Here is a 23,327-nt window from a genome sequence, read left to right on the forward strand (position 1 = left end):
TCACTGCAACAGGTATTAAGGCAGTTGAAAAACTGCCTGTGGTTTTTCTTAAGTGAGGAATATGCAAGCCATCTCACTGTCCGTGGTCCCCCCCGCCCCCGACCGTCTGGAAACTTGGGTCGCATCCTCCGGCATTAGCCTGTAACTGAGTCTGTATGAAAATAATCACGGGACGAGAAAGGATTTTTTTTTTTTCTGCGCTGTTTATTGTCTTTGAGCCTGAAGTTCAGGAGTGGGCGTGTATTTAAGAACACTAACGTGTGTGGTGTAGGCTGCCTGGGGTACCCACCTGAAAGGCTGAAGGACTGGAGGGCAAGAGCGAAGGGGAGCAGACTCTGCATGGAAGATGAGTGGAATCGTGCTCCCACTCGTGTCAGTGGCAAAATTCCCACCATTCAGTGACACTAGGCTTTCACCCTGGCAAGCTCTTTCCAGCTTCGCATTTTCAAATGGTGTGAAACACACAGGCAGAGAGAAAACAATTGCCTTCTCTAGTCTGAGCTTTTTTTGCAGATTTATGCTATAAACCCCATCAAATTACAGCGAAAGCCGGCATGCAACAGCACAAACCACGAGGAGACCTCTGTGTCGTATGGTTTGTGTTTCTGTTTGATCTGACATGCTTGAGGGAGAAAATAAATGTTGCACATCTTATCTGAATATTCAGTAAAACGTTTTCAAATCAGGACAAAACGGAAAAGTTATTACTTTGCAAGTTTTTCAGCTTAGTCGATCAAACTTTTCATGCCTTCAGGCCAGGGAGGGGAAAAGCAGCACACCCAAGCCTGTCAGCGACGATCTCCTCCCAATTCATCCAGAGAGCGTCAACCCAAACCCACGAGCAGACAGAGGCTGCCCCAGGGGAAGTATTTCCTCAGCCCTTTGGAAAATGCCAGCTATAAAAGAAAGCTGGGTTTACTGAGAAGTCAACTGGCAGCCGGCACAGGACTCAGTGCGCAGGTCTCCCAGAGATCCACTTTGCCTAGCCAGCAGGTATGTCCTGCACGAGCAGCTATTTCAGGATGGGGTTTGGGACTAGATCCAGGAAAGCTGCTTTACAGGGATCTGATTTATGCTGCCTGAGGTTAGACGTTCCTGGGTACCCGTGAGGGAGTTGAAAGCATGCAAATACGCAGTGGCCCAGGTGACAACCATGTCCTTTTTCATATGTATGTTCAGGAGAACCCAACACCCACATCCCTGGGCAACAGCACCCCAGGCTGCTGCCGCCTGCGCAATCAATGGGAAGTATACTTCCTCCGGTCTGCTGCTTGCTTAATTGCTAGTGTTGCTTCCCAAATCCTGTAATCATCATTGTGAACTTGCGCAATCTCAGCCAAATGTTTCTCATCCAGTCCCCCATCTCTCTCAGACAATGGATGGCCAATTAGTCTGCACTAAATATTTGGAGAAAATGAAGATACGAAGCTGGGAAACTGCAACGCTTGCCTCAGCAATGCTCACCAGCCTGGCTGGTCGCACAGCCATGGGGAGTTGTGTAGCTGCAGGAGTGGGACCACACAAACCCTTACACAAGTCCCACGACCGATACAGCTCTGTGGAATCACCTGTAGGGGAACAGGACTGTGCCCACAGGACCGAAACCCATAGGACTGTGGGTTTCACCCACAGCGTATTTCTTGTCCCTGTTTTTCACTCTCTGCAGATGTCATTTTCTGGCAAGCACCCACAGCAGTGCGTTAAGGAGGGTACAACAATAAGGAGAATATACTCACGGAGAGTTCCTGGAAATTGATTTCTTCTCTTAAACTTTTCTGAATTTCAGCAGCTCCCTAAAACTGTGTTAGAGCCTCTTCTGGTGTCAACTGGTGTGGGTCCCTGGAGGAATTCAATCCAGCTTTATCTTGGCACAACGAATAACTTACCAGGAATCACATCCTTCTTTCAGATAGATTAACAATCTGTTCTGTGTAATATACTTCCATTTTACAGCAGTACAAATATAAAAAATGTATTAAAATAATTACCTAACTCTGACAAATGTTACTTTAAATATCTTTATTAAAGGCACTAAATCTAACCATTTTTCCCTAACTTCTTCTATAAGGTAGCAAAATAAACCAGTATGAAATGTTAAAGGGACACTTTTAGCATCTTAGTGATTTAAAATGTATTTTTATTTCTCATTGTTTGCTACAAAGTTGTTCAGAAATGAAAAACAGTTCAATCTAATTTCTCAAAAAAAATTAATTTCTAAGGACAGTTTGGGACTAGTTCTAGCTTATGCAGCGAACAGTTATTTCAGCATCACATATGAGTGCTAAACAGTCCATTTTTTTCATTGTAGGCCTTCTATAAGACCTCTCTACACATATGAGGCTGAGCACTCACTGGGAGGAAGAAACACAGGTAGATTGCCCTTAGGAATAAGGCCTGTTCCAAATAATTCAGGTCAGTAATGGTGGAAAGTGTGCAGAGGAGGTCTAATAAATGGTGGGAAGCCTATGAGGACACAAGCCAGTGAAACCCCATAGATGACCATGGAGCTAAACAACAGAAAGTAAACATTTCTTGGAAACAATTTCTGGGGTATACAGACTCCTGTAAGTGAGAATGTGGAGTGGGACTGTGAAATAGAATCACAAAGTCCTTCATGTGAGTTACCAGCAGCAGGAAAAATAAAAGAGCAAGTGATGGATCCAGGCCTTAGCAAGCAGCAAAAGTCTTGCATGGTCTATGGAAACAGGGAATAAGTGTTGTTTGATAAGATAATTCTGTCCATCTCAATTATTAACATGTCTCTAAATTTAACCTCAAAATTCACACGATGTGGTTATTTTCATCAATTGTGCTGCCACTCTCTGTTGCAAGTACACTCCAGCATTTCTTGGTCCACATCCTCTCCCTCACTCTGCCAGATAAGTTGCAGCACCTCCCTTTGTCACCAGATTGATGTTCACTTCTAGGGAGTGACCATGCATCTCACTACAAAGGTGGCCATCTTCCCATGTTGGATGAAATGACTTCATGGGAGCCAATATTTGAGGAAACCTGTCTAAAAATGCCAAGTCTCAGACAAAGCTCAAAGCAATGTGTGAAAAATCCTCAAGTTAGTCCCACAAAAGTCCATCAGAGAGAGGATTCAATTTTTTAGGCATGCCTGTCTGTGCAAGATTAGAGCCATGGTTTATGATTCTCTAAAAAACTTTTAGACTTACAAGAAATGTTAAGTCTTCAGGAAAGTCAGTAAAAAGGGCAATGTCATCTGAATGTCCTGTTTGCAGTGTATCGTCTTTCAGACCAATCAATCTCTGGTTTTCTAACAGAGCTGTCCCTAAGCAGCAGAAGGTAACACCCGACTGAACATAACACAAGCCTGGCTTTCAGTCAGAATAATTTATTGTTGTCATAAATGGTGAGAAAGCCATTTTTACAATTTATGAAACCAATCATTACAGTTTTGCTTCTCTACCCAAGATTATATAATGCAGAGAATGTTTATGTATCCCAGCCAATATAGAGGAAACAAATCACATATTTCTAATGTGCCAAAAATGGATAGGCAATTCAAGTAACTGCAGATCCAATTCCTTCTGAATGTCATTCTGTACTCTATCCCAAATATTTTTTTAATCATTTACAAGAGCACTGCTACTAATTTCCTCTCAATTTAAGGGGTCCCAACTGTGTGCTTGCTTCCCTCATAATGTTTCATGAACAGGGTGATGTCTCTGAGCAAAGGCATGCAGTATATAAAATCAGAATAAACCAGGATGACACATTTTAGGTCATCCACTGTAGTCATCTGATTGCTAGAGCACACTGGCTCTTTGCTGTACCTGTAGTGGTCCTCTTCTCAGAATGGGGCTGATTGTCGCAAGGAGGGGAACCCACTTGTTCTCTTCAGGGAGCAACCTCGTGCAGTCCGCTCTATGGGAAGCTCCTGCGCAGGTCTCTTGAACTGTCTCATCTTATTCTGTGAGGCTACTACAGCTTGTGATACTTTGTTAACTACCCTAAATAATCTCCTTCCTTTTTGCAGGGATGTGACTGAGATGGGGGTCTTTAGGGGACTTCATACATGGCTTGTCAGTAGCAGAACAGTGGCACGAGAAGCAAACTAAAGCCCATTGCTGAGAATGCGATACAATGTTTTAAAAATAAATTTTGCACTAGCCACTGGAAAGTGTCATAATCACTACTCTGTGTGCTTTTTCTTAATAACTGTAGTGCAGGGACTTTAAAGATGGTCAAAGAAAATAGACCGGTGGAACCCTTTTCTATGAAAAGGCAGCTCCTTTGAGGCAGACAGTTTTTGAAATCATGTGAATTCCATGAAAATGTTTTAAGAAAGGCAGGAAAATGGTATGGCAGCTTCAGAGCATCCAGTTTTTCTATTTTTAGAGCAAAACATTTTCTTTTCTAAATCATTATGGTTTCAGTTTAAGCTAGCATAGTGTTAGAATATAGTGTAACATAAATCAAAAGGTGACATCATTAAACATGTCAATCAATCAGTCTCATTTTCTTCTAGAATTTTTTTTGGAAGGGATTTCAAAATTTTCAGGTTGCATTCCTAACTAGGACAAAAATCTCAAAAATGTTCATAGAACTGAATTTTCATTGTCTGCACAGCTTATGCACTCCCTCATGCTCATGGCATGCTAAACTATGGTAAGATATCTTCTAACTCATAATACCTTTTTCCCCTTGAAATCTCTTTGTCATTATTTTCAGTACTGAAGTGCCCAGATATCATCATTGTCCAAGTATAACCACCCAACAAGTGCTGTCCACTTCTGAGCTGTGATTCTTTTAGAATACACGTTCCAAGAATACATCTGATTTTGCAGAAATGCTGTATCACTACACTATTATTAATAATCATTCTGCTGTATCACAACAGAGTCTTCTGGCCTCATTAAGGTGAATGTTGGATTTTTAAAGGAACTGCTCAAGTGGAAAACAGTTTATCTTCTGCAGAATATCTGGTCCAATCCCTGAAGAAATTCAGTACAAGACATAAAAAGGAGTGAGTTGATACAAACCATGGGTACATGCCCAGCTTTCCAGGTTTCTCTGTCCAAAGAAATAGCTGTGAATTTGATTGGGTTTCACCAAATAAGTTTTTTATGATCTTACTTAATCTTTTTCTTGATTTCTCTAGGCGTATTTATCCCATGCTGACTCCTGTAATACCTCCCAAATTAGTGTTTGCTGCCAAATTTATTAGCATGCTATTTACCAGCCCCTCTTAGGAAATTAAGGAAGACATTAAATATAATGCTACTTTACTACAGTTGGAAAAGAAGATTCCTGAAGGAGAAAGGAAGAAAAAAAGTAAGGGAAAACCAAAGCAAGGTGAGGACACTGCAGGAAATGGAGGGACATGGAAGAATGAGGAAACAATGGATAGAAAAGTAGGGGTCAAAGAGATATTTTAAAAAGAAAAGAGAAACAGACAACCAAAAAAGGAACAAAACTGTCTGATGCAGTTAACCTCTGAGAGGGTACTTAACTTCCAATATTAGAAGTCCACAGACCCAGGCCTATGCCCAAAATTAAGCCTATGTTTCATTCAGGCCAACAAAAATAGCAGTTGGACTAGATGATCATTGTAGGTCCCTTTCAACTGAAAGTATTCTATTCTATTCTATTCTATTCTATTCTATTCTATTCTATTCTATTCTATTCTATTCTATTCTATTCTATTCTATTCTATTCTATTCTATTCTGTTCTTCTATTCTATTCTATTCTATTCTATTCTGTTCTGTTCTGTTCTGTTCTGTTCTGTTCTGTTCTACTGTTTTCTATATGAGCATTTAAAACATTGGAAAGAATAAATCCCTTCAAAACTTGGTGAAATTAGGGCACCTACCTCCCACAGGTTGCTGGAAAAAACAGGATTTCAAGACATAGTATAACTACAAAATAAATTATGCTAGTTCTCTTTTAGTGCTATTCCCTATTCAGTGAAGGAGCCTGAACAGAATAAATCACTACTCGGCTATTTAGCACTGGGCTTAGTGTCAAAAAGAAGCAATTCTCTTCCTCAGGCCAACTTGGCAACAATTACTTGCAGTTCACCAGACATTTTGTTGGAAATAAAATCAGTATCATGGTGGGGCTTTTTGTAGACCTAGTCACCACCATTCCTAGGCACAGAAGAGAGGACTAAGCAAGCAAACACTTCCTCTAAGTACTTATCATCCTCTGTTGATGCTACCTATATGGCTGCATACATCACCATAGTATTAGAATATCCCCTTCATGGTTGCTAAGAAATATATACCTCTGACTCATTCCAGTGCTGAAGACTGTACAGTGGCTGTTATGTACCACAGTGTACCAAAAAGGAGAATGAAATAATATACTGAACCTTGGTTCAATACCAGAAACCAGGAGAGGTATTCTTCTTACACGAACAGGACAGGATTTGCATAGGGAATACTGACTCCTTCTTGACACCATGTATTTTGGAACAAAACTATTCCCCTGAAATGTTCTGGCAAGTTAAATTGAGCATCTTCTGTAAGTTACAAATCACCCTCCAGTTCTACAGGCCTTACTGGAAGTTAAGGGCATCGCACGATGAATCCATGAGATAACAGGTTTCCTGTTTTGTACTTCGCTGTACACTAGACTTCCACAGTCTAGGATCAGCACCAGGATCACTGCCATGTTGTGTCTCAGTTTGCTGCTCGGGCCTGTGATTATCCCAAATATGGCTCTTGTAGGCCAAAATTAAAGCTTTAGCAATCTCCCATTTTAGCCAAATTAAAGTAATCTTTGAGGAGACAAAAAGGCCACAAGCTGTAATCCTTCAACTAAACTAAATTGTGCCTGAGCCTCTTCCATGACTCTGGGACCAACAGACACAATCTGGCCATGTCCATGACATTGATGTCTTGTACCCTGCTGGGAATGGAGCCTTGTCAAAGCTGATTTCTGCATGGCATTCATGAGTTCCCTGCAAGAGTCCTGGTGTTGCTCCACCCAAAACTACCCCCAGAAATGTTCTAGGGATGTCACAGTGCTGACAACTGAGTCTTAGATTTCAAGAATATACCCTGCATTTGTTTTATTTACTAGGGTAGATGTCATCATTGCAAGGCTTATGAGTTCTGAATCTCATTTTTACTGAGCTGTACTAATTCCACTGCAAATTATTTCCCTTGGTTCTTACCAGTATTTATGATTGTTTAATTCTGGTAATATTTCCCTCCATGCAAAAAACAACTAACCAACCAACAAATCCTCCAGCTTTAACATATATACATGAAAAAATACCTTTTTTAATTCATCTTACTGCAAATGAATCTGCCTAAAGCTGACCTCTGGATTTTCCCCAACCTTGATGAAGTACAGATTTGGGTTTGAATTTTCATGAAGTCTGGACTACTTTCATCATCTTCTTTGAAGCTGATTCTTGATCTGCTTGATAGACAGAAGTAAGAGCCCAAATTACTTAATCTTCTGTACACCAGTAAGATTTAATTGTAAAGCCAAATGCTGAAACAAACATCTTTCTTTCTTTGAATATGTTGTTTCACACAGAAAAATGTGGCCATATTTTAACCCATGCTAGTTATCAGCTTCCTAGTGAAGTGCCTTGAAAATTCTAGTGTCAAGTAGAGGTAGAGAATGGTGATGGATGGAATATTGGGAAACGGGGGTGGATGGCAGAGAACAGGAGAAGTCAGTGGGAAGGCAAAGAACCCCACAGTCCTTCCTCTCAGTCCTGCTCTAGGACCTGAACCCACTCTGCACTAGGAGGGAAAGGGTAAGTTCTTCTTTGGCTGTCCTTGTCAACATCTTGTCATGTAATTTGGGATGTGGAGGATGCCAAAGGGGATTAAAAAACAGACATGAGGACAGAAATACAGACTTGGGCAGTCTAGCATATACAGGGGAGCATGGGGCTGCAAGAGGCTCGCTGTGAAGCACGCCTGCAGCAGCAGAGTATCAGAGAGCAAAGAGAAACTCTTGAAGTGCTAATAGCTTCTAAAAAGCTAACAGCTTAATAAGGCTGGAAGACAAGGATGTGCTTGGCTACATAACAAGGCAGGGTTATGTATATCCTGATAGGAAGTGGAGGGGAGGGAGGAGAGACTCATCATTTTCTTCTTAGGTGCTTATTGTAATCAGTGTGGAACCATAATTTCTGAGGATTCTCTCATCAGACTTGATAACTTCACCTTCCAAATATTTCAGCGAGTGGTAAACTTCTATATAACAATGGAGAACAGGGCTTTGGAGACACAGGGCTGCCTTTACTTTGTTTCAGTAGTGCCGTTGTTGCAGTAGTAACTACAAGCACCTACAGAACCTGTAAAATCTACAAAATATATGTCCCTATTAAAAACATTACTTTGCTGAAAAGATTTGCTAACATATGGTTAAGATTGCTCACTTGCTTCTGTAAAGTTGAGCTCAGCATAATTCAAACCTCTGAGAAACCAGGAAATACAGAGGATAATAAAGCAATATTAACTCCAACCTTTATAGCAATGCCTTAATATATATGTAATGGAAATAATTCCCCTTTCCAGTGAGTGTCTTTCAGAGAATATAGTATGTAATTACTATAGCACAGGCACACCTTCTCTTTGGAAAAGTGGGCTGTATTTACCGTGACACTTCCTTTACATGCATACTCTGACCCAATTTCCTTGAAATGATTCCATAATAATTAAATTTTTTCTTTCCCACTATTCATCCGATATCTATATTTGGTCACATATATATTAGTAATCCCACAGAATATTTTCCCTACTTTACCTTGCCCAAGTGCCAATGACTAAAATGTCTCTGTCTCTCAGAGTTGACTCAAGCACAGGACTCAGTCATGAAAAAAGGTACGCAGCTATCCCAGGGTATATATATATGTTGTTCTTTTTTTTTACCTCACCCACAGAAATGATGGGGCTGTGGCCCCATCTGACAGGTATGGCCTCCCATCTTTCCTACTATAATAGTTTAGCAAGTCTGCTACCATTTGACACAGCAATATTCAACTCAGAAAATGCTGCCAGTTCCCTATTACTATTGCCAGCTCCCAGGAGGGAAAAATTAAGGTTGCCTGAATGTTGACGTAAACTCTGTATTTCCTGGCTTCTGAAAGTCTGAATTTTGCTGAAGATGATATTTTTATAAGGGCTCCAGCTACTGCCAGGAAATCCTAACTCTGCATTAATTAAGGGATTTTGTCAGTTAGTAGGAAGGAAAGATGCTTTAAGGACCTGAAATTCACTCTTTCCTTGATCTGCAAAATATGGCTTGAGAGAGCATCTCTGCAATGTGTTGGTCTGTGATTCAGGAAGAGAAAAAAATCTGAAGCTACTGGAGTCCTGAAGTTGCTAGTAAGGACCAGATGCATGAGGGAATGGAGGGCTGGGTTTTTTTTTGCTGTGTGTGGGGCGGTGGTTTGGTTTTGAACATTTTTCTGCTGACTGACTCTTTTATACTGGTGGTGGGGTTTACCACCATTTTGCTATTTTCTTTATTGCTTTCATGGGTTGTGTTTTTAATGGCAGTCAGAAAACACTCAGCTACGGATAAGCAGCCTTCTGTAGCAGGTATATATAGAGAAACTAGCTTTTAAAAATGTATGCATAACTGTCTGAAGTCTCAAACACTGCACCAGTTTTCAACAGAAAAACTCCCATCTGAAAAAAAAAAAAAAAAAAAAAAAACTCACTGTCACATTTTACAGCTGGATTTTCAGAAGTACCTGAGTGGGCTCTTTGTGTGGTACATGCCCACCTTTTAAAACTCTGATTCCCTGCATATGGATGAAAGATTGTGTGAAGCTCAAGTTTTGACCTAAGACTACAGGTAATCTAACCCTTTAGTCCAAGGTCTGTCAAAACTCATCCATGAACTCATGACTTAATTTTTCAGCTCATCTCTGAAATAGGATGGAAATGCTGTGGCACATCATTAATGTTGACAGGATAATAGGGGTGAAGGATCAGTGGTGTTAGTGGAAACAGGGGATGCACACCTCTCACCCCCTCCATCTTCTGATGTAATTTACCACAGCTGTCTCTTAAAGGTGGCCACAACCTTCTTGAACTTCCATTTTCATAACCTGAAAAACCTCCTCCCAGGATGGCTGAAAAAAGCTGTGGTGACAAGGGCAAAGAAAAAATGTTTTAAATAGCAATTTAAGCATTTAAAATTAATCTTTAAAAGAATAACATGAAAAAAACATTTTCCATTGGAAAACTGGTATTATCATGCCAATTTAGGAATGACAAAACATTCAGCAGTTCATGTATTCATGGATATGCACTTCTACCAAATTAATTCACTGCTCCTTTCACCCATTAAACTATCATCAGAAAGTGACAACTGTTGCTGGGCAATAACAAGAGCTCAAGGAGACAAAAGTGATGTAGACTTTACCTCACAGTAATAGACTTTGAAAAGGATTCAGTGGTGGCATGAATCAGCCCAGCTGCATCAGCTTCTGTGACGTCTGAATTTGGTCAGTGGACAAATCCAAACAAAGCAGATATTGCTTTAGAAATAAATTCTACATGGCCTCTGTGCTGTTAAGCGGTGCAAGAGAGAAACAAAAGGATTTCAGGCAGACAACTCCAACACTCCCCCCGAGGAAGATTTCTGTGGCAACCAGTGATTAAGCATGATTGGGACCAGGCAAAATATTTTCAGAGCTGTTTATTCCCAACTCAGATTTGGCTTGATTTTGAATTCACAAAATCTTTAATGAAACTGGTCATCTTCTCACATGTTCCAATTTGTGCCTCCTTCCTCTCCCAGAAATAAGTGATATGATCATTTATTCACTAGAATGACTGCCAAAATGCTGGGAGTAATGGTTGTTCATATTTTTAATTTCAAGCTTGATGAGTTGTTCTAGATTTGTCTGTTGGCTTCAGACAAATCCCAGTTCCCTTACTGGTCATCCTGCTTCAAGTTATCCAAAAAAAAACCCAGTAGAAAAGTCTACTTAATGTTTTCAGACCCGGAACTGCACTTTTTGTGTTGTCCTCCAGATGGAAAAGATAAAGAAGTTTGTGCTTCCTGTGTGTGGAACTCCAGGATCTTACTGACCACAAGGAAACCAGAGACAGACAGGAATTTAGGGACATAAGCATTTGCAGAAATAACAGCGCATATAGTAAAGACATCAGCAGAAAGTAATATAGGTCACCTTCCCTCTAAGATAATAATACTGCATAATTATGACCAACCTTACAGAGTGCTCCAAAATCACAGACGGAGTTAAAAACCTCAAGTTCTTTCCTGGCAGTAGAGCTGGATGTGGCATAGTTCTGTGGAAGACAGTTTTGTGTGTTTGCATGCAATGGTGCTGCATTAACACAAGGACTGCAAAATTACTGCTATTAATTAATTTATTTCTCTTGTAGCCACAGTGAATCAGTCCTGTTTGCTACATTGTGCATTTCTCGAATTGTTGCCTGAAGTAACCAGAACATTTTCAATCTCATTTGCATCACCTATACAAATATGTACTCAGCCCCCAAACAGCTCCCAGGTTACGGGCCTGATCCACCCATCCTTTCAAAAGAGGATGGAAAAGAATTAAGTGCAAAAAGCGCTAGCAGAATCAGAAGAGGAGTGCTTATGCTAATGGAAGCTTTTATACAAGTGCCCTGCCACCTGTCTGACTGACTGCAGGATGCCAGCCTTTGTGCTCTCCTAGGATATGCTTAGGAACATTTTAATGGGAAGTGGCCTGATTTTTAAAAAGCCATCAGGAGAGGGGAAATTTAAAAAAAAAAAAAAAAAAAAGCACAAATGTGCAAATGGAACAAAGCATTTCCTAACGTGACTCAGTCTGTATATGTGTGGTTTTCCTATATGGAAATAGCAAGCTCTTTTTTGGCAAAAATCATGTTTTTTTACCATATTGTTTTTATTAAGAACCTAGAAAGATTTATTTTTCCTCAAAATCTGTGCTCTGGAGTAATAGTTTTGTAAGTCCTAATTTAGTTTGGTTTTGTTAAAATTTTTGCCCTCCTGATTGTGAAGAAAAGGTGGAAAGGTGAACTGTAAAGTTCTAGAGACACTAGAGGAATTTTCAGGAGGTCTGGTGATGGAAGTTTGGGGTCTGACTCTCAGTTTCTGATTGTTGGAGTTAGCAGCGCTATTAGCCTCAAGACCAGAAGGCTGAAAAAAAAAGGCTTAATGCTCATATAAGAGTTTGAGCAGGATATTTTATTTAATTCTTTATTCCCCACCCCTATACTAGTACCAAATTACATTCATTGCTTCAGATTTCCAACATTTCCCAATCTGGATTAATTTACATTTGGAGAGAGGGTGTGAATTAAACTGTTATAGAGGGCTTAGATGCAGTGCCAACTTGTTACTATGCTCTTTCAAGCATCAAATGTTTTTTCTGTTAAGGAAGCTCTCAGAGAATTTCTTGCATTTGGAAATCTCTCTCATTGCACAGCTTATTTATCAAATGCAAAAGAAGACATAAACAAACAAAGGCATTCATAGTAATAAAACTCCTGGAGACCTTGCTGCAGTTGGAGGCTCCATCGTATTATTGCCTACAGTAAGATGTTGCCTTCTTCAAGAAGATTTCAGTCTGAGAAAAACCCAGCTGCTGCTGGGATGCAGAATGCAAGAGAAGAGTCAGAAGCATCAAGGAGAAAAGCAGAGGACAGAAGACCGCAACCAAACTGTTACAGGTGACACAGTCAGAACTCACAGCCTGCAGCCTGAATTGCACTTAACAGTCCAAAGTGAGAAGAAGATCAGCCTGAGATCACTTGTTAATTCATTAAATACTGCGGGGATGACTTCAGCTTCCATGCTACATTTTACATGCCACCTAGTAGACAGCTATAACTCCTTGTTTTCTACTGTTCTTTTTTCTTGAATTTTCTTGTATATCAAGTGCCTACAGACATACCATTCCATTTTCTGCCAAGGGATGTGATATAATTCCCGTCCCCTGTTGGTTGTAAGTATTGCATTCATACCATGCGTTCTAATTAAAACACTATAGCATTGGATGAGGCTGATTCAAATTTGGCTATGTAAAGGATGGTCTCATTCTTGCTGTTATTGATACTTCTATCAGAGCTGTGTTAGTCACTAAGGATTTCGCTAGCAAATTGTATTCAAGGCACATACAACTTCTCCCTTGCCAGCATTCACAGAAATCTCTCTGTTATATATTATCTTAATCAATTAGCCTCTGCCAATTTTTGTAGTCTCTGTAAAAATTACTCAGGGATCACAAATCTCCCAGTGACGGCAATTTCCATCCCGAAGCATTACTGACCAATGCCCCAGACACTTTAGTATGTTCATGCACTTGTGATCTTTAGCCTGTCCTAACTTCAGCTCACTGCCACCTTCATAAGCATCCTTCTTCAAGCTAGAGAACACAGGAAGGAGCTTAGAGCAGAGTAACTTTAGATTCTCTCCAATGGGCCTGCAGAAGCAGAAGGGGATCAGAGCTTTGAGGGGGAGTTATTGGTGATCTTTTTTTCTCCTTTGTTCATCCTTTCCAATCAACAGCTACAAAAGCCTTTGAGGTTCTACATTCCTCCTTTACCAGATTTCTTCTGTCCTTTGGGGCATGTGATTGGCATCATGGGGTAGCTACAGAGTACAGCTAATCTCCCACATCACTAGTGCCAGTGTCAGAGACAGCCCAAATTCTGCCAGCAAAGATCCTAGTCCTTCTTCCCGACAGTTCAACAGCTTGCTTACTTTTCTCTCTGACTCTCTGCTGAGTGGGGAGAGTCATGTATATGCATTGCCTCTCATCAAATGTGACTAATAGTTTTATGGTGCTTAATATATGAGATAAATGTGAACTGATGTGAACTGAAATGCAAGGAAATTATCAGGCAGCAGGTTTTAAACAAACGGAAAACAACTGCATTAATACGGTGCTTAATATTGTTGTGGGACTCGTAGTCATCAGTTGTTCTGGTAGCAAAAATGGATAAATGAGCTTAAAAAAGATTGGAAAGATTTGTGGAGGATGATTCCATCCTTGGCTATTAAATATAGTGATCCAAATGCAACCTCTGACTCAGGAAACTGTTCAACTTTGTCAAAATGTGCCACAACGTTCTAGGGGAAGAAACACTCTTCAGAAAGAAACATTTCCTGAGCATCAACCTTGCCCCCTGTTGATGATAACATGTTGAGCTAGCCAAACTTTGGTATGGCATGAATATTTTTCCTAAAAATTCTGCATTTGGATAATATATTTTTATAGTGATTAATCTGTGTCATACTAAGGACTGTTCTGTTCTTGTGAATTTACTACTTGCAACCAATTGCTGAACCCTATGCAGTGAAATATCTATATGGTTCTAATAATTGGGGATTTACCTAGCAAACAGACAGTACCCATTCTTCTCTGCTGTGGCTCACCAAATAAAAATCGAAACTCATAAACAATGCGAATCTGTCCACACTGTGCTTGCAATGCTTCTGAGTCTGCAATACAGAAGGCTGCTACAGAGAGAGAGACAACACTGGTGTGCTTCTGCACCTGCTGACATAATCCACAACAGATCTGGCTATTCTTGTAGTCATAAAACAGTCACTGAAAAAAAAATTTCTTTTTTTTTTTTTTTTATCCAGTGACTGCATATCCTATGCAGCCACACTGCAGCTGAGGTGAGAATCATGAAGTCAGATAGTCTGGAAACAGTCTCAAAGCCCTGCTCCTCTGGGCGAGAGACTGCATTCACTCCTGCTCAGCCTAGCAGTCTCTGAGCTCTCCTGAAACACAGAGGTTAAATTTGCTGCTCCAAACAGTCCCACCCAAGAGACTGCTCTGAAGCTTTTTACAGGGAAAGGATTTAATTAGAATGTGATTTTCCTGGTACATTTCAATATTTGGTATAACAGACAAATACCAAAATGTATGCTTTGTGATTCATGGTACCGGTTTGCTCAGACAACTTTTAAAATGATCCCTAAGTATAGAAAGAGTGAAGGCACAAGAGCCAGAGAGGCTTTGCTGAGCAGGTTTGAATGTCATAAATGCAGTTATGGCTCAGTAATTGTATCACAATTGACAGATGCTGCAGCAGTCATGTGACTAGAACATGACCTCATATTTGAGCTTTCTCCCCTCCTCCCCCAGTGATGAGGGCAGCGCTGGCACTTAAAAAAGCAGAAGGCATTTACAGAAAGCTAGTTTGTAAATTACTTAAAGGAGAAGCCTGAATTTGGACACAGAGATATACTTTGTATGGGCTATTAAGCAGCTGCTCAACAGTGACAGTGAAGCAAAACTCTTTTTCTTCTGCTTGGGAAGCACACTACAGTTACTATTAGGGTCAAAATATTGAATCCCAAATCACAGGTGCTTAGATCATCCCTTCCCAAGGAAAAATCTGCAGGAGAGTCGGTAGATGAAAGGAATGCTCCATGATCCATTCGCAGGCTTACTCTGCAGACAACGGGGCTGCTGCAAGCTCAGATGTCCTCCAGGGATCTGTGGGAGGATTCTGCAGCAATGAGGAGGTCATTTCTGCCCTGCCACTGCCCCAGAAGCCACTTCGGATGCTCTGGTTGAGTGATTTCACAGAAGGATGGAACAGCCTGGAATAGTTTTTAATTTTCTGGAGATTTTCCAGGGGTACTGACTGTCCTTCTAAGCCTGTCCACGCCTTTTTGCATAGATTTTGGATCATGCAAGTCCCAGAAGGGTTCTGGAAGGAAGATACGGGGTGTTGCTCTCTCAATAGCCAAACACCACTTCAGCATGAAGTGGAACCACACCTTGGAAACTTCCAAAGGTGCAATCGGCCCCATGGGGATAATTTTCTATCACAGCACTGTTACACAGGGACCAAAGCTGAGGCTGGCAGAGAGTTAAAAGTTCTAAATTAAAATCCCGGCTTTGGCATTGACCCCCATGACAAGCTATGACTTGTATGAAATGACAACAGCAATTACTTGCCAAGCTATCCCAATGTAAAGTGTTCTAGAACTGTGGAGATTTTTGTATTTTTTAGGTTTCTCACTAATACTTCTACAATTCGCAGCTATTTGTAGACTACAGACCTGAAACTTTACAATACAGTTCCAGTGTTGTTCAAAGATAAAAATTAAGAATTTTCTGTACAACTACTTTTCTCTAAGCCTTCTTTTCTTTTGCCTGATGTTGCTTATCTTCACTTTGGATTGAAATGTGGAACGGTTATTCTAATCTACCAATTGCAGTGGTAATACTTTGGAGTGGTTAAGATCTTAGCCTCATTAACACTGACAGTGTATCAGAACAGGATGGGAATACTCTGATTTTGATAAACAGGGTTGCAGTCATTCTTGGGTTTCCAGGAAAGCTTTTGCTTGAAAAGCTCTGACTAGATGTTGTAACCATTATTTTCATTGTCCCAGCTGAAGTGTGAGTGTTCCCGAAGGAGCCAGCAGCTCCACGGCCTGATGCCTGAGTCCTGCTTTGTTGCTGAGCTGTTGTTACATGGCTTTGCTGAAGACCTTTGTATGGTTTTTCAGTTTCTTAAATGAAAGAATATGAAAACTGAAAATTTGGGGACAAGAAGAGCTCTGTGTGTGTGTGTGTGTTAGGTATTGTTGCTTGACCATAAGCAAGGGTCTTCTAGTCCTTTGGTGTGTGCTTGGGTGACTGAGCCTGCATCCCAGCGAGTGCAGTGCCTCTCCTCCACTTGAGACCACCTCCAGAGGTTCAAGTTCCGCAGAGCCACAGGAGATTACCAGAGCATGTTGGTTTTGTTTGCTTCATCCTTTCCCCCTTCCTAAGATTCTAGAGCTGAAAACTGACTCATTTCTTGCCGTTTTCTCTGTCACATATGTGACTGAGAGGTGCTGCTGGAGAGGCACTAGGCTCAAGTGTGGGTGGGAAGCTTGGCCTCGAGTTTTTTCTAGGGACCTGAAAATCAGCTGCAGTCACTAAATGTCCTGGGAGCTGCCCCTACAGCAGGGCCCATGCAGCTCTTGCCATGGCCATGGCACTGCCTGTCCCCTGCCAAAGGCCCAGGCTTTCACATCCGAGGCTCTGGGATGCTTTCAGCCAGCACTTTCAGTCAGGAAGCCTTTCCGAGGCAGAGGAGAAGCCAGCCCGTAGAAAAATGAGTATGCTCAGCAATATCGCAGGGTTTAGCCCAGCTCCCACACCCACGATTCACCCCTGGCGCGGCGGCCATCTTGGGAGCCGCGTGCCCGGTGCGGCGCCATTTTGTGGTCCCTGAGGGCTGGTGTCCGGAGACAGGCGGGAGGGTCTTGGCACCGTCAGACCCCGGAGAGGGAGCCGGCTGATGAAGCCGTTGCCCTTCTTGTTATGGAGAGAAATAAAAACGTATCAAAGTGTTGTAGGGCTGCCTGCTCCTTGGTGCAGCAAGCGAGTGGCCAACAGCTTCAGCAGCCCCACTGCGACACCTCCCTGCGCTGGGTGTGTGACCAGGTGGAAAGCCACAAGGGGTGCAGAGAGCCACCACCCGGTGTGTAGATTTTTCGGGTGTCTTGACGAGCCACAGCTCTTCCTCAGCATATCAGAAGGCACTTTCCCAGTGGAAACTACCACATCAGCAGCAAAGGACTGCTTCCTACACTACAACACACCGGTTACTGAACAGCTAAAATACCACAGTGAGAAATATGCGCTATCCCTGTTCCGGGTGAGCCTATACCTAAGTCCTTCTAAGTGCACATGGCTGAAAATATAGCTCCCAGCATTTCACCATGATTTAAAATCCTCAGGCACCTTTTTTTCACCTAGAGCCTGGCCTGCAATAATGTGTTTTGAGGTAAAACACTGAATTGCAAGCATGTATTTGGGAAAAATAAACTGTTGACCAGAACCATCATTCCTCAAATGGTGGTGGTGGTTGGTGGTGTCACCTTGAGGCTGGTTGAGAAAGCTGAGCTACCCCCTGTTTTGAATGGGCCTCCCCCTCTGCTGGGCTACACTGACAGACAGCAGACAGAGCAGGTCAGGTAACACTGGGGAGAAGGGTCCCACACCTTCTGAGGGCTTACATAGCCTTCGGAGATGGATTTGAATGGAATGAAATTGGCCTGGAGTAGGGTAGTTAGCACAGTGGGATCAGTCATGGTTTCAGGTATTGACCTGTTTGTCACAGCATCATCCCTTGGGGAGTCTCACTCTATCCTCCTTCTCGCTAAAGCTTTCTAAAAAGTGTTACTTGGGCATTTTTGCAATGTGCTGTCCTATACCATTCAATGAAAAGTTTTCATAGACAGTCTGTATTCACTGTGTTATGAACACTGATCAAAACATCTAGGTTTACACATTTATGCTGGTACATTTAGGTGCCTGCAAACATTTGAAAATCTAGTTCTTAGTGTTTAGCTAATTTTTCATTAATTTTCTTAGTATTGGTAAATTAAGTAGTCACAAATTATTGTTATTATTTAGTAAAATGCTGTTAGGGTGAAAGCATCTGTTGTATTCACTTGCCAATTTTAACAACTTAAAAGTAGTTAAAAATCACTTTTATGAAGTAAAGCAGTACAAGGTCTGTGTGTGAGCCCCATCTAAGCCATGAACTGCATTCAGCAGTGAAGAAAGATTATTTTTACAAGTTTCCAGTAAGCCTACGTGGCTTGAGCATAGACAATCCTCCCAGACAGTCTAGGTGAGGAGCTTAATTTATTGGTGAAGGGCCTCAGGATATGCCCCCTTACAAATGTTATGTGTCACTGTAACTGAAATTTTATTCTGGGAGTAGATTAAATGACAGTATCATTGACAATTTGTCTAGGGCTTTACAATTTTCTCTTTTGACTTGAATCAGGAATTAAATTAAGCTTCTAAATTCTGCTTTTCTGCTCACAATCTTCCTAATCAAAGCAGGAGATCCTCCTGAACATTTCAATGCCCAAGTTGCTGGTAGGAGTCCCTGACAGATTTCTCTTTTAAATTTAGCACAGCCCAGAATAGTAACTCTTACATAACATATACACAGCAAATATGGGACTTGCTATAATTTCAGTGAGACACTGCAGATTTCCTGCCTTACAGAACAACTAAAGCAGACAGCATTAGAATCATCCCTCATATAAAAAGCTTGAGCAAATAAGCTTGTTCTTACAAAGCAGGGGATAATGTTTCCCTTAGGTATCAGAATGTAGCTGACAACCAAATGGACTCTGACTGGTCCTAGCTCCTCTAAGGTGTCTCTGAGTGTCTTTGTGGCCTCTGTTTACCTCAGACATACAGGTGTGCTGGACCCCCTGTTCCTGAGGATAAAGAGAGACAAGGTAAGAATTGGTATTCCATTGCAGACAGGCCATTGGGAAGGGTAGTTCTTAGACAAATACGATCTCTGCTTATTCACAGCTAGCTAGCTACCTGTGGAGCATATACTCCTTCATGCAGGCCATGCCACAGATGGCAGAACTTGAAGGAGTAAAGAGCAGGAATTGGACCTTTCTGCATAGTATGTTTGACAGGGGATCTGGCAGAAGGAATGAAATGGACCTTCAATCACACCTTCCAGCCTTCTGTTTTCCATAGCTTGACACTTCCCGTAACAGTGACCTACAAGAGCAATTGCAGAGCCCACACGTTATATGCGTTTGTCACAGCTGGAGCCTGATCCCTGCCATGTTTCAGGGGTGAATCTATGGAATACTGCATCCTCTGGGTGCTCTCTCTCTCTTTCAGGCTGACAGCCTTTGAGGGCTGTAGCTTACTGAGCTGTTTAGGAGTCAGCTGTTCTCCTAGGCAGGGCACCGGGGTACCGCAGCCTCCCAGAGTCACCCAGTGCTGTTATACTGGAGGAAGCAGCAAGGACCTTCACTGTGCTTAGTCAGATGGTAGCAGTCATGTGGACTCTTGGAAAGGATTTCATTTCACTGGGATCCACAGATACAGTGTCCTAGAACTGCTGGCAGCCTGCCTACAGAGTACAGGCTGGACAGTATTTGGCCCTGTGTCATTCGATGAGATTATTTACACAGATGAATTTGCTTAGCTAGGAAACCTGGATGGAAACAGAAACATGTCAAATAAGCAATTACCCCCATGCTCAGAAACTTATGGAGATCAATCATACTGACCTATAGTCCCTGCCATTTCCTGGATTGCTTTGAAAATAAGAAAACTACCAGGAAAGGCATTAAGGCATTATTGGATTAGCCTTGATTTTGCAGAGTTGCCCTGGGAACTTTTGATCTGATAAGAAGTATCCCCTCTGCTGATCTGGTAAGGTACCCTTTTCTTGTAGGTGTAAATGATGATTCAGACAAGGCAGTGGGGTCTCAAAACCAGTTCATTACACAGAGGAAATGTATCTGTTTCATTAGAAGTATGATGTTGCACCAGTTTAATTGTGTGTCCCTTTAAACCTGGTGAAGTTTCTGCCAGACTAGTAGAGTATGCACGTAAGAGACAGCTGCACTGGTTGAACTAAAGCTGTGTGATGCCATACTTTTAGCTAAAACATTAAAACTCCTCAATGACTATTTAGGTGTGGCATTTATCTGTCCCCCAGCCCCATAGCAATGCACTGATCCTGCTTTCGTGTCTCTGTTGGGAACTAGTCTGTGTTTCCTGTGCTGATCCTGATTGCTGGTCAGAATAAAATTTTCTGTAAGGGGTAAAAAGAAATAAGAGGAGCTCACCTTTGTGTAGGCAATAGACTGGCAATGAACCCCACAGTAAGGTGGGGAGGAAGCCTCCCAGAAATTAGGAAGTGAGAGATCCAACCTACTATGGGTATCTGAAAATCTTGCTACAGTTCAGGCTGCAGCTGCATGTTTTTAACAGTGAAGGATAGTTGGGTATAGGGTGTACTGAATTCCCTGTTCTTCAGAGTCTATGACAAGACAGGATGCCTTCCTAGAAGTCTGACTACTTTTCAAAGGAGAGCTATGGGCTTTAAATAGGAATCCCTGGGCTACTTTATTTGGTCAGTCCTTTAGCAGAAGTCAGACTAGAGGATCATAATTGATATAGCTGAATTTAAACTCTCAGTCAGGGGATTTGTTTCACTAATAACCACAGGGGAACAGTGCTATTGACTGTACTGGGATTTAACCTGTGTGTGTCCAGTGAAGACTGCTGTACATCTGGTGATGTGCAAACTCCAGCAAAAACTCCAGCATGCCAGTCTCCCACAGTCTGGGTCATACTCTGGAGACTGTAGAAAGCCAGTGATTTAGGATATAAATCAGCAATTAACTGTATAATCCCAATGTAGAGGTTTAATTTAAAATAGAGAGAACTTGATTAAAAGGGTTAGATTAGAAGCAAGATTTATAAATAGTCATGTGGAAGACATTTAAATAATACAAATAACTTTTATGAAACACAGTATTGGAGTTCAAGAAATATTTTTTAAAATACTTGTATTGAGGGCTATGCCAAAAAGCCCTTGGAGAGGTCTTGGAGAGTTTAATCAGATTTTTGTTGGTGCTATAAATCTGTCCTTAGAAACACTTTCAGTTCTCTTATTTGATTTGACAGGGGACAGATAAACACCTTGGGGTATTCCTGCTGGGTTCAGGTCATCTTTATGCTGAGAGACATCACAGTGCTCTACTTAGCAGCATCAGAACAGGACTTAAATGATGCATAAATCTTGAGCTCTCCAGGAGTTATTTTCACCCTCTCTGTATGAGAAGGAAGGCAGGTAGTTCCTTTAATCCTGTGTGGTTTCTGTATTAAAATAAGCTTTGATACTAATCCCTGGCTATCTGGATTTTAAATGACATATATCCTAAAGCTTAAAATACCAGAACATCCAAGTTAACAATGTGCCCTTAAACCCAGAGTGTTTATGTGCTTAATCACAGAAAGGACTGAAAAATCATTATCCTCCCAGTGTTTCCCTAATACTGCATGGGTTCCTTCAAAAACCCAGGCAGTTTTCCTCACATTATTTCCTTTTGCTGCAGTGTTTGCACAGTTCCCTATTACCATCCCCAGATAAATATCACAGAGCGACACATCAAGGCTGTGTTAGCAACTTGCATAACTTCGACTATACAACTTACAAACTGCAGTTTGCACCTGAATTTCACAAAAGGCAGGTGGCTTCACTTGTATGCGAGCAGATTCTCTCTCTGACAGAAACACACAGATTCCTAGGCCTTGATCCTAATACATTTGTCAAGCTTGACAAAAAAAAAAAAAAAAAAAAAAAATCAGTACATGATAAAGCATCCATGGTTCTGGTTTATAAATTTATATATGATGTTAATACATCAGAGCAATGCTCTTGTAGTAATAACTTCAGCAATGTCACTTCCCATATGTACTGTGCACATCATATCACATAAATAAACCACAGCTTATACCTCCTAGTGTCCCTGAAAGTGAGGCGGTACTGTATAAGAAGCTGCTGCTCTGTTTGAGTGTAAATGACCAAAACAAGCTTTGCCTTCTATGCTACACGGGGTATCAGGGCAAATGCTAAACAGAGTCAGAGCACTACCCTGTGACTTGAAGTTGCTTGTGGCTGCCAAGGCTCATTGCTGAGAACTGGTGCTGGCAGATGCATTCATTACATGAAGTCCATGCTTTATAGGCCCCACAGATGAACTTCACTGAAGTCAACCAGTGAGGAGGAGGACAGAGCTGAAGTTGCTGAGGGGATGACCAACAGGGCTCCACAAAGAGCTGAGGTGGTACCAAGAGGACTTTATAAGTGCTCTTTGTCAAGGACCAGGAGTCCCTAAGCCAGGCAGTGCTCAAAGTAATTATCAGCTCCTTTTTTAGGCATCACAGTAGGCTTCAGCCCTACATTCTTTAGTCACTGGAAAAGAAATATTAACTATGTGGGAGGTGGTGTCCCACTTATTCCCTATTCCATACTTTGTCACGAGAGAAAGGAGATGATCCTGGAATTTCAAAAGCTGCTGCAATTATTCTTAGATTGAGGTGGAAATACTTCCTTGAAAAGAAAGATGCACATTTCTTCCAAAAGTTCTTTTGGAAACTTTCATTTGTTCTATTTGCAATTCAAGGACTTTTGCTTTTGGAATACTGAAAGCCTTTAAAAGGATATAAAACAAAGGATATTTTAGACAAAATGCCAACTCTTGTCAGAAAGGAAAGGTTTTTTACTAGAAGATGTTTGTCCTCATCTAATTCTTACATTAGTGACTGGCAGTGACTGAGAGCCATAAAGTAGTCAAATTTTTGTCCTTGCTAAAATTGTAGCAGGTAACTACATTTGAAAGCTACATGCCAGAAAAATATACAAGAAAATCGAAACATGTTTGTTATTGTGTCAATTCCAGGTGTGTCTCTATTTCTTGGGACATAGTTGATGATATGTCCAGTGAACATCTGTATGCAAGATGGAAAGTGACCGATGTCTAAGACTATACTTCTTGTCCTCAGGAATTTCTGGTTAGATACTTGTGTGAG

General features: G+C 41.3%; 1 protein-coding gene across 1 annotated transcript in view; it reads left to right on the forward strand.

Annotated features, from left to right (window-relative positions):
• The window catches only part of PIGF (phosphatidylinositol glycan anchor biosynthesis class F), a 40,980-nt gene extending 40,924 nt beyond the window's left edge, over nucleotides 1-56 (forward strand). Inside the window, exon 7 of the transcript XR_003397944.1 lies at nucleotides 13-56. The gene's annotated coding sequence lies outside the window, so the exon portion shown is untranslated. The remainder of the gene's footprint in view (nucleotides 1-12) is intronic.
• Nucleotides 57-23,327: the final 23,271 nt, after the last annotated feature.

The sequence above is a fragment of the Athene cunicularia genome (genome assembly GCF_003259725.1).
Source record: "Athene cunicularia isolate RWA chromosome 3 unlocalized genomic scaffold, athCun1 chr3_part1, whole genome shotgun sequence".
In the NCBI taxonomy this organism is placed as follows: Eukaryota; Metazoa; Chordata; class Aves; order Strigiformes; family Strigidae; genus Athene; species Athene cunicularia.